This window comes from Lissotriton vulgaris, chromosome 9 (assembly GCF_964263255.1).
Source record: "Lissotriton vulgaris chromosome 9, aLisVul1.2, whole genome shotgun sequence".
NCBI lineage: Eukaryota > Metazoa > Chordata > Amphibia > Caudata > Salamandridae > Lissotriton > Lissotriton vulgaris.
Window position 1 is genome coordinate 124,140,518 of NC_141697.1, and position 9,962 is coordinate 124,150,479.

Genomic DNA, 9,962 nt, shown 5'->3' on the forward strand with positions numbered 1-9,962 from the left:
CAAGCCTTTACTTCAAAAACTAATATTAGCAGAGCCCCCTCCACCCCCCACATGCTCTCAGGAAACACCTTGACTAGTTTTAAAACTCTAACTACCGATCAAACAAAGGCCATTGTTGTGCCTATTAAAACGGGATCGGCTCTGGATCCTTGCCCTACCTCAGTACTTTCTATGGCGTTGGACACAACTATTCCGGTCATCACTCATGTTTGTAATACGATACTGAGTTCAGGGACATATCCAGATTCTCTAAAAAACACACTGATTAAGCCTCTGCTGAAGAAACCCAGTTTAGATAAGAAGGAACTAAAGAACTATAGGCCCATAGCAAGTCTCCCTTTCCTAGCTAAAGTGACGGAAAAAGCCATGAACCAGCAGCTATCAGAGCATATAGAGAAAAATCATCTACTAGATGATACACAGTTTGGTTTCCGTAAGTATCATGGTACGGAAACCGCCCTTATCAAAGCAGCAGATGACATCAGAATCATCCGTGACCAGGGAGGGACAGCATTACTTGTATTGCTAGATCTCTCGGCAGCCTTCGACATGGTCGACCACAAGACCTTGGTCGACTGTGTCGGAAGGATGGGCGTTCACCACACTGCGAGAGACTTGCTCTCCTCCTTCCTGGCCAACAGAACGCAGGCGGTCACACTGGGACCATACCAATCAGTCAAGTTGTCAATACCGTGTGGGGTTCCTCAAGGCTCATCCCTTAGTCCAACACTATTTAACATCTATGTGTCGGGCCTTGCTAGTGTGATCAAAGCATACGGGATGAGCCTAACCTCATACGCAGATGACACGCAACTGGTGTTGGCCATTAAAGGTGACGGGCTGGAGGTGGCAGAACGCTTCCAAAATGGAATGATGGATATTGGAGAGTGGATGGCAGGTAACTGCCTGAAGCTCAACGCCGATAAAACGGAGGTGGTCATTTTTGGACCCCTCTCCCCGATCTGGTCTGCAACCTGGTGGCCACCAGCCTTCGGCACCCCTCCTAGCCCAACCCCCAAGGTCAGGAACCTGGGAGTAACCTTTGATGACCATCTCAATTTCATGGCACATGCGAACAAAGTAGCGGCCACAGCCCACTATAAACTCACAATGATAAGGAAAATCATCCCTTTTCTGCCGGATGCTGCTGCTAAAACACTGGTCAGTTCCTTAGTTTTATCATCCTTAGATTATTGTAATGCACTTTTTCTTAATTCACAAGCCAGGGTAACAAAAATCTGCAGACAATACAGAATGCAGCAGCACGTCTGCTGTCTAGAATACCTAAGTTCGCACCCATTTCTGATACCATAAGGACATACCACTGGTTGACGATCCAAAACAGGATCAAGTTTAAATCACTCTGCATAGTCTATAAGGCACTTCACGATCAAGGACCACACCCCTCAAGGACCAGCTTACTCCTTATAAACCGGTCAGACAGTTCCGATGCACAACTCTCAACCAATTAGTGGTTCCACGTTCTAGAACAGTCTCCTGGGGCGACCGCCGCTTTTCAGTTGCGGCTCCTAAGATATGGAATACCCTGCCACTACACATCAAAACCAGTCCCTCACTTTTGCAGTTTCAAAAGAGACTAAAAACCTGGCTGTTTAACCAGTGACACGGCATAGCGATCTGCCTTAGTTTTTAATCTCTGGGGAAAGACATCTGAGTAGTCTAGCGCCGAGACGCCTACGGGTATTCGTTTGTGCTTAATAAATGTCAGTAATAAATAAATAATAAATAAATAAATAAAATAAATAATATGTAATGTTCCTAGCTCCCAGCTGAAATGCATTGTATGTTGTAAAGAGTATGCCAGAAGTGGTTTTGGATTAGTAGGTTGAACAGCACAGAACCTTTATTCGTAGTTAACTATTTTTTGTATGTTAGCAAAGCGTAAACATAGATGAAGAACACACTCAAAAACACGTTTGAGCGGTGGCAAATACTCCCATTGCCTGCTGCCAGTGCTGGATTTTGCCTTGCAATTATGCAAGAGGGGGGTGGCATTATCCCAGGGTTAGGCATCATCGTGCCATGGATGCCTGGAGCTGCCACCATTATGCTTGAGCTAGTTTTATTCAAATGGTAGGCACCATCATACCACGGATTCCCTTAACTTGCAAAGAATTATTAACATTATGCCAGCGCTGGCTTTATACTGGAAATGCGCCAGTCACACTCATTCAGGCACTACCTCCTCGTAAGTCTTCCTCGCCCCCTGAGTTACATAGTGAGCTTTAGCTCCACAACAGAACCCTCCAAAGCAAAAAGAAACCACCTCCCACCCCCTCCCAACATGGCCGACCAGTCGCACCTGACCTCTATAAGAGGCGGACCGGCCCAACCAACAGCCTGTTTTTTTTGTTCTGCGCGATTCTCTCCAGAGCGCTGTTCAGGTAAGATGGGCCGGCGTGAGCTGGCCCTGGGTGGGGCCCGCTCCCCCGGGCGCGGCCTTCCTTCGGACTCCCCGTCCGCCTGTGGGTGTGGTCGTCCCGCCCTTGCAGGGGTGGGGCCCTTCGGCCTTTCCACCCGAGGTCAGTCTTCTCGGGGTGCTTTCGGGGTTGGCTTCTGGGCCCGAGTGACGACTCTTCCCGACCCGTCCTGGGACGTGGCTGTCCCGGTCCTTGGGCTCGGGGACCGTGTGGTGGCCTGTGGGGCCGGCCTGCGAAGGGGGGGCCCCACTCGCACTACCTCTCGGCCTCGTTTCTCTTCTTCCCCCGTGGGTGTGGCCTCTCGTCTGGCGGTGTCTCTCACCCGTCGGCTCCCTGACCTATGTACGGTGGCCCCTTCGGTCCTCGTATCGGGCTTGTCCTCCTTCGGGGGGCGTGTGCCTGGCCCCGGTACTCCCCTCTGGTTCATTCGGGGGGGGGGGGAGTAGGCGTCCTTTGGCGCCGGGTCGTTTGGGGGTCGGTGGGATCTCCTGCGGTCACACAACTCCTCGTGCCTCGGGGATTGCTGTATGTCCTCCTGGCCTGCCGTCGTTGTTCTGTGCTCGCTTCGGCCGCACATTTACTATGATTGGGGGGCTTTGGGTCCCCAGGTCTTGGTCGGGTCATGCGACCTGGTGATGTGGGCGTTCCCCCGGGGTCCGGCTAGGTGAAGGAGGTTCGAGGGTGTCGGATCTATTCCTTCGCTGCCTGGTCTCGTCCTGCCTCGGTGGTGTTTCGACGCCTGGGGCCTCGGCTCGGGCTGCCTCCGGTGCCTCTGTTCACGGTGGGGGACTCGGCCCTCCTGCCCGGGTTCTACTCCTCCTTCCGGGGCCTTGTGGTTGCCCGGCCTGTCGCATGGCCTTTTCGGTCTGTGGTACGCGTTTCCCCCGTGCCCTCTGATATCGCGGCTGGATCCGCTTGGGCTGGGCCAGGGGGCTCCTGGGTGCTCGCCTTGGCAGAGCATGGACTTAGTTTGGAACGTGGCAGTGTAGAGGTGCCTGGCACCCGCGCGTGGTTGACACGCAAGTCGTGGTGCGTTCCTGTTTTTGGTTCCCGGCGGGGTCCGCCGCCCCGGGTGCCCTCGCCTTTTACGAGCTGGCGGTTTGGGCCTCCTGGCCGATCCCGGATCTTCCCGTACCGTGGTTGGGTCCCCCGCTCTCGGAGTCGGTGTTGTGCCGGCTCTTTTCGGCGGGCCTGCCCCCTTCGGCTGGCCTGGTTCTTGAGCGGATGTCGCTGCTTGCTCGGGGTTGCTCTTCTGGGGTGATGGATTCCCTGCTGGGTGCCCGCGGGTCTTCCGCGTTCTCTTCCTGTGCCCAGCACGGGGCGGCCTTCTCGCGTTGGCGCGGTCGGCTGGGTGCTGTCCCCGCATCCGTGGTCCCGGTGCTCGCTTCGGCAGCACATATTCTTATTTGGACCTATCCGGAGAGGTTTCGTATGACCCCTGCGCAAGGAGGACACGCAGATTCATGAGGCGTCCCATATACGTGGCCCCTTCTTCCCTGTGGGCCCTGTGGGCGGCCTTGCGGGCCTTCCACAGTCCGGTGTTCGACGGGCTGGTTTCCCTGGTGGCTCGCTTGGCTCCAGTGTTGTTTTTCCTTCGCCCACGGACGCTCTGCCGGTCTCCCCCTTGGGTGCTCGCTTCGGCAGCCCATATACTTACATTGGAACGATTCAGGGTAGAATAGCATGGCCCCTGCGCACGGGTGTCGCGCAAATTCGTGAAGCGTTCCATATGAGTTCTCTCTCTCGTTCTACGAGCTCTTAGGGGTCCGCCCCTTTGGGCCCCTGCCCTCGGTGGCTTTACAGTTCCTCACCTTTTAAGGGGTTGTTCCCGGGTGGCAGTGGTGGCTGCTGGGCGGTTGGGCGTGCGGGGGTCGTACCTCCGCTCCCCTCCATTCTTGCGGGTTTTGCCGGACATGGTTGTTCCTCCGACATGTCCCCCGTGTCCTTCCCGGGGTTCCTTCCCTGGGGTCCCGGGCTCGGGTGGTATCTTTACCGCCTTTTTGCCCTGCCGACGAGGTTCCTCTCTTGTCCGGGCTGGTTGACGGCGTGCTGTTTTGGCTTCTCTTGGCCGCGCGTCTTTCCTTTCCCGGTGGGATGGCCTGTTTGTGTCTGTTGGCCCGGTTCGTTCGGGCCTCTAGCCCTCTTTCCACCTTGGTTCGCTGGCGTCCACAGGCTATCATCCCTACCTACGCTTCGCTGGGTTCGGTGGATCCGGCGGGGGTCCAGGGTCGGTCCACGGGGTGTGGCCCGGTGTCCTGGGCCCCCTTCAGGTTGTCTCCTCTGTGGAGATTTGTCGGGCGTCGGCGGAGTCGTCCCCCGCCTTGTTCATGGGACTCTTTCGGTCCCGGGGGTCTTCGCTGGGGCCGTTCGGATGGCAGGCGCTGCGGCTCCTGGCTGGCCTACTTTTCCTTTTTTATCTTGATTTCAGGTTTCCTGTGATCCCTGTTTTCTTGTCATTGATTCTACTTCAACCTTGGGTTGGTTTCTCTGCATCACCGTGTGGTGTTGTTTTTATGGTGGTCAATGAAGCCTTGTTGGCTTGGGAATTTGCTCACTATGTAACTCAGGGGGCGAGGAAGACTTACGAGGAGGTAATGCCCCGGTTACTTACCGGTAATCTTCATTACTCCGAGTATAGTCTTCCTCGCCACATGAGTTCCCTCCCCCCCTCCCTGTCTGGCTATCGGCTTCATTGTTTGCTTGGTAGATCAGGCTGTTGGTTGGGCCGGTCCGCCTCTTATAGAGGTCAGGTGGGACTGGTCGGCCATGTTGGGAGGGGGTGGGAGGTGGTTTCTTTTTGCTTTGGAGGGTTCTGTTGTGGAGCTAAAGCTCACTATGTAACTCATGTGGCGAGGAAGACTATACTCGGAGTAATGAAGATTACCGGTAAGTAACCGGGGCATGCGCATCCATACTTTGGCACATGCACTCGCACTAACTGTATTTAATGTAGTTACTCTACAAGGCTGCAGTGTGTGTGGTGCAAGCTGCAGCCCTTCTCCCTCGTGGTACCTACAGCATAGCAGGAGGTATGGGGTAGAAAAGGCAGAGCTTGAATTCTAGCTAGTCACTTTGTGGTTTGAGATGTATGGAGGTTAGCTGTTATTTAGACATTTATTTTAGTATTTGAGGAACTCCCTTGAATCGGCTGCCCTAATGTGTCTTGTTCTGTGTTTTGTTTAAACGTATCTGCAAGTAAAACATGATTGAAGGTTATTGCTCTTGATGCTGATTTTTAAATTTAAGGCTGAATTTTTCGATTTACTGTTCAAAAACACCCTTACATTCTTACAATCAAAAGCTATATTACTCTTCCGCTCTGGTGGTCTGTCGCAGGTTTTCTGCCATTGCAATGAATGGAAATGCAGCTCTTTGATAGTTAATAGCTTACTGTTCTATATTAGGATTTAAACTTATAAACTGCAAGTAACAAAAGGGGCAACATTTTCCCACCCAATGAACAATGCTCCAGTTAAGAATCTTTAGTAAAATCTTATGATGGTACCACGGTTGGCGGCATATTATTAAGAACAAAACACGGCTAGCTTGACTCCAGTGGTGTGGAGTGCCTGGGGCCTGTTTTGTTTGCAATATTATTAAGAACGGCGTTAAAATTATCGGCACTTTGGCGGCAGGAAACTGCTGCTGAAGCGGCTATAATGGGCTTGATATTATGCCCTTGAGAATTCCAATAGAAGCCCAGGTTCCCACCAGAACATGGGCTTCAATTGTAATTCTCAATAGCATATTATCAAGCCCATTATTGCTGCTTTAGCGGCAGTTTCCAGCCGCCAAAGCGGCGATAATTTTACCTGACGTTCTTGATAAGTCCTTGAGTCCTTGGAGTCCTTGGAGTCTTGTGCTTTTCTAAACCTGAAGTGTACTTGCCTGTGTAACCAATTCATGTCATGGCGTGTTTATCCAATTTGCAAACTGACCTTAAGACCCTTAGCGTGGCGCTGTATGTGTGAAAATGCACCATCTTTTCACTTTTTAAGTAAACGTTTGGAGTGACATTTGGCGCTGCACATGTGCGCGGTCTGGTTCCTGGCGCACAAAGCCATGGTTGCAGCGCACAGAGACCCTCCAGTGCGGCACACAGAGGAAAAAAATTAGAGGGAACATTAGTAGAGACACCCGTGGTTCATCTTCTCTGAACACCACACCTTCACAATTGCCTGCCATACCCACTAGCTAATTGTAACAGTAGAGGGATGTGTATCCTACATCGCAGGACCAAAAGGAACAAACAAGGAATTAGATGTATGAATATACTTAGTCAATAAAGCTCTTTTCACGTGTACTCCTTATGGGCAGGACGACTTGTCTTGACAAAAAAATTAGAAGATTTATTTCTGAGTGTAAGTGAAACTCAGAGTGTAATTTAGGGCGGAGCTTAGAGTCCAACCGAAGCAGTACCCTGTGTGAAAAAAATCTCAAATACGGATGCAAGCAAGGACTCATACTCATCAATATGTTTTTTAGACTCAATTGCAACCAAGAACAGAACGTTAATTGAAATTATTGCGCAGTACCTGAATTGCCAAGGTGTCCATGCAAAACACATAATAAGCAATAGTTGTTGGAAAGGCAGGGGCCTTTTGTGGCGAGGGGTTTTAGTTAAAAGTAGGATAGAACTGTTCAGATGGTGTCTGCGAGGAGGACCACCTCGAAAAGCATGACGGGGGCGTGGGTTGTGGCTAACAAGTGAGTCTATGAAAAGTAAAACTCTAAAGGGCAGATTTACAAGAAAGTGCCGCAGTGCGGCACCACAAGCCCATTAGCTGTGCCACGCTGCAGCACTTTCCGCGCACAGGATTGCAATATATTTACAATGATATTTTGCATTCCTGTGCTCTCCCTGCGCTGGTGTACAAACAGCTGACGTGCGCCGGCGCAAGCACCATTTGCACCATGGTGCAAGGATTCCTGCGTCATTGGGAGATTGTCTTTGTGCAGGAAGGGGCACCTTCCTGTACGAAAACAATCACAAGAGGCATTTTCCTCTTTCAATGCGTGCCGTAGAATGCAGCACGCATTAAAAGAGGAAAAAAACGATGAGAAATGAAAACATTTCTCCTCGTTGCACCTCCCTACGCCATACAGTTGGTGTTGCATACTGACGAATTTCCAGGTTTGGATTCCTCGTAAATCTGGAAATGTGTCTGGTTGCGTGGGAACACCCACTGCAACACCCATGGAAAGCCCCCTTTCACGCAAAGTGTTGTGTGTAAAGGGGTTGTATTTACAAGGACAAGAAAAGTCACACAGGGTGACTTTTCCTGTCCTTGTAAATATGGGGCAGAGAAATGCGCTCTCAATGCGTCACAAAAAGTGACGTATTGGCATAACAAGGGGCTTGTAAACTGCCCCTGAGTGTAGCCTTACTTACGTTTTTTAGACGCTAGCATGTAATAATTTTTCTAGGTTAACTTTGCAATTTTATTCTATTAAATATGAAATATGATTTTGATTATTTGCTCAGATATTATGTAGGCTGTTTATACATTACCATGTCATTGGAATGCAAATCAACAAACCTTATTTTGATTAGACTTTCCACCTGTTAGTCAACTGTGTTAGACTGTGGAGTCTGCCATCTAAGAATCAAAGTGCCAAACTGCAGCAGTTTCATAAAAACATATGGGCATTAACAATGGTACCCAAAACCTGTCATTTGGGGATTATGGGGCTTCAGTAAATGCAGTTCTATTCAGGTAGAGGAAAACCGTTTTTTGTGAAAGATATTAAGTACACCGCCATCCACCCCCAGCCTTATCACCCACTCAGAGATAAACCAGAGTTTTATCGAGAACATGATTCAGATGGCGCCGCTCTTATTATTGAGCAGCATCTGGTCGAATCCAGCTGGCAAATGCTGCAAGGGCAATATATCAGACTGCCTGACGCTGGTCAAGGGTAGCTCCATACGATGGCTGAGCTACTTGAGACATATTTAGCTCCCTCGGCAAACCCTGGAGGGTCTCGGAACCAAGCCGCATCCCACTAACGCCAAGACGGAGTTGAAAACATTATTTAAGGCCCACCGAGCATTTAGGCTGAAATCCGAGTTATTCGAACTCTCGGTGTTGCAATATTACAGTCTTTTTTACTCTGATGATTCCTCTCTGTATTTAACGATGGAGTTGACCAGATGGGAGCGGTCTCTACTCTTTCGTTTCAGAGCTGGGACAAATACTGGTTTCTCTTTTTTAAAATATTCTTAGACCCAGATGGGAGCTCAGTCATTATTGCCTTTTATGTTCTTTTGTAATTTACAAAGTTTAGCTTGACAGCACTTTCTGATACCCTTATTAAGGAGGATAGGGCTTTGTCGCCGCAGACCCGCCCTCTTCCATTTACAATCTTTGTGCTCACCCGAAACAGTTTTTTCTGTCTGTGCTTTTCTTAAAGTAGCACTCAGGGCTAGACGGACTATGTCAGGTTAATACGACCGTATATTATCTGTAATGTAGCTCACTATTCCGATCATGGTGGATCTGTTGGGCCAACTAATGGAGGAGGATAGGAGATGGGGCCCTATTAGAGGTTTTTGTTCTCTCCCACATCCCCCATTCTTGCTTTTTAACCAAAGCTATTACACACCTCTCTGTAATGGTGCATGGCAAATTTGATTTCGTACTCATTTTTATGTTCCCATTTAAAATCTGGGCGTCGGATGTATTACCTTACATGTCACTCATGAACTCTAAAGTCCACTGTGCACTTTGTTAACAGTTTCTTATCTTCTGCTTCTTTAATTTATGTATGTGTGACCACAGATTTGTGCAATATTTTTATGTATTTTTAAAGCCAAGTTCCTCATTTAAGCACAAACATTTGATGTACTATCTGTCGCATTTGTCTTGACCTTAAAAGTTTTCTGAGCACTTTTAAATAGTTTTTATTTTACAAATATGTTTAACATTGATGTCCGTTCACAGTCATGTACAATTTGTTTTATGTACTTTAATGGTCTATTGCTCTTAGACCGAATAAAGTTTTTTAATTGAATTGAATTGAGACGCTAGCATGTAATCATTTCCCTAGGTTAACTCTGCAATTTTATTTTATTAAATGTGAAATATGATTTTGATGATTTGCCCAGACATTATGTAGGCTGTTGATACATTAGCATGTAAATGTAATTAAAATCAAAAAACCTTATTTTGATTTGACTTTCCACCTGTTAGTCAACTGTGTTAGACTGTGGAGGCCGCCATCTAAGAATCAAAGTGCCAAACTGCAGCAGTTTAAAAAAAACATATAGGCATTAACAATGGTACCCACAACTCACCTGCAGGGCATCCGCAGAGTAACATTCAGAAAAATTCAAACAGGCTCTTTTTTGCTCACAAGTCTGTGATGTGTTTCACAACTACTGACTAAACCATTTAAATTTAGATCATAGAGTACCTCTCATGTCTTGTAAGCACAATTTACAATTCAAAGATGCCTTGGAGAGAAGAAAAATAGGCGTAGCGCCGAGATAGATTAAATGCCACGATCAGTTGCAAACAG

At 48.8% G+C, this 9,962-nt stretch overlaps 2 non-coding genes across 2 annotated transcripts; both read left to right on the plus strand.

Moving 5' to 3' along the window:
- Positions 1-3,818: 3,818 nt before the first annotated feature.
- LOC147689693 (U6 spliceosomal RNA) lies at positions 3,819-3,924 on the plus strand. The gene has a single exon (XR_015300296.1). It is a non-coding gene; the product is annotated as a U6 spliceosomal RNA (small nuclear RNA).
- Positions 3,925-4,069: 145 nt separating this feature from the next.
- Positions 4,070-4,176, plus strand: LOC147689694 (U6 spliceosomal RNA). The gene has a single exon (XR_015300291.1). It is a non-coding gene; the product is annotated as a U6 spliceosomal RNA (small nuclear RNA).
- The last annotated feature ends 5,786 nt before the right edge of the window (positions 4,177-9,962 follow it).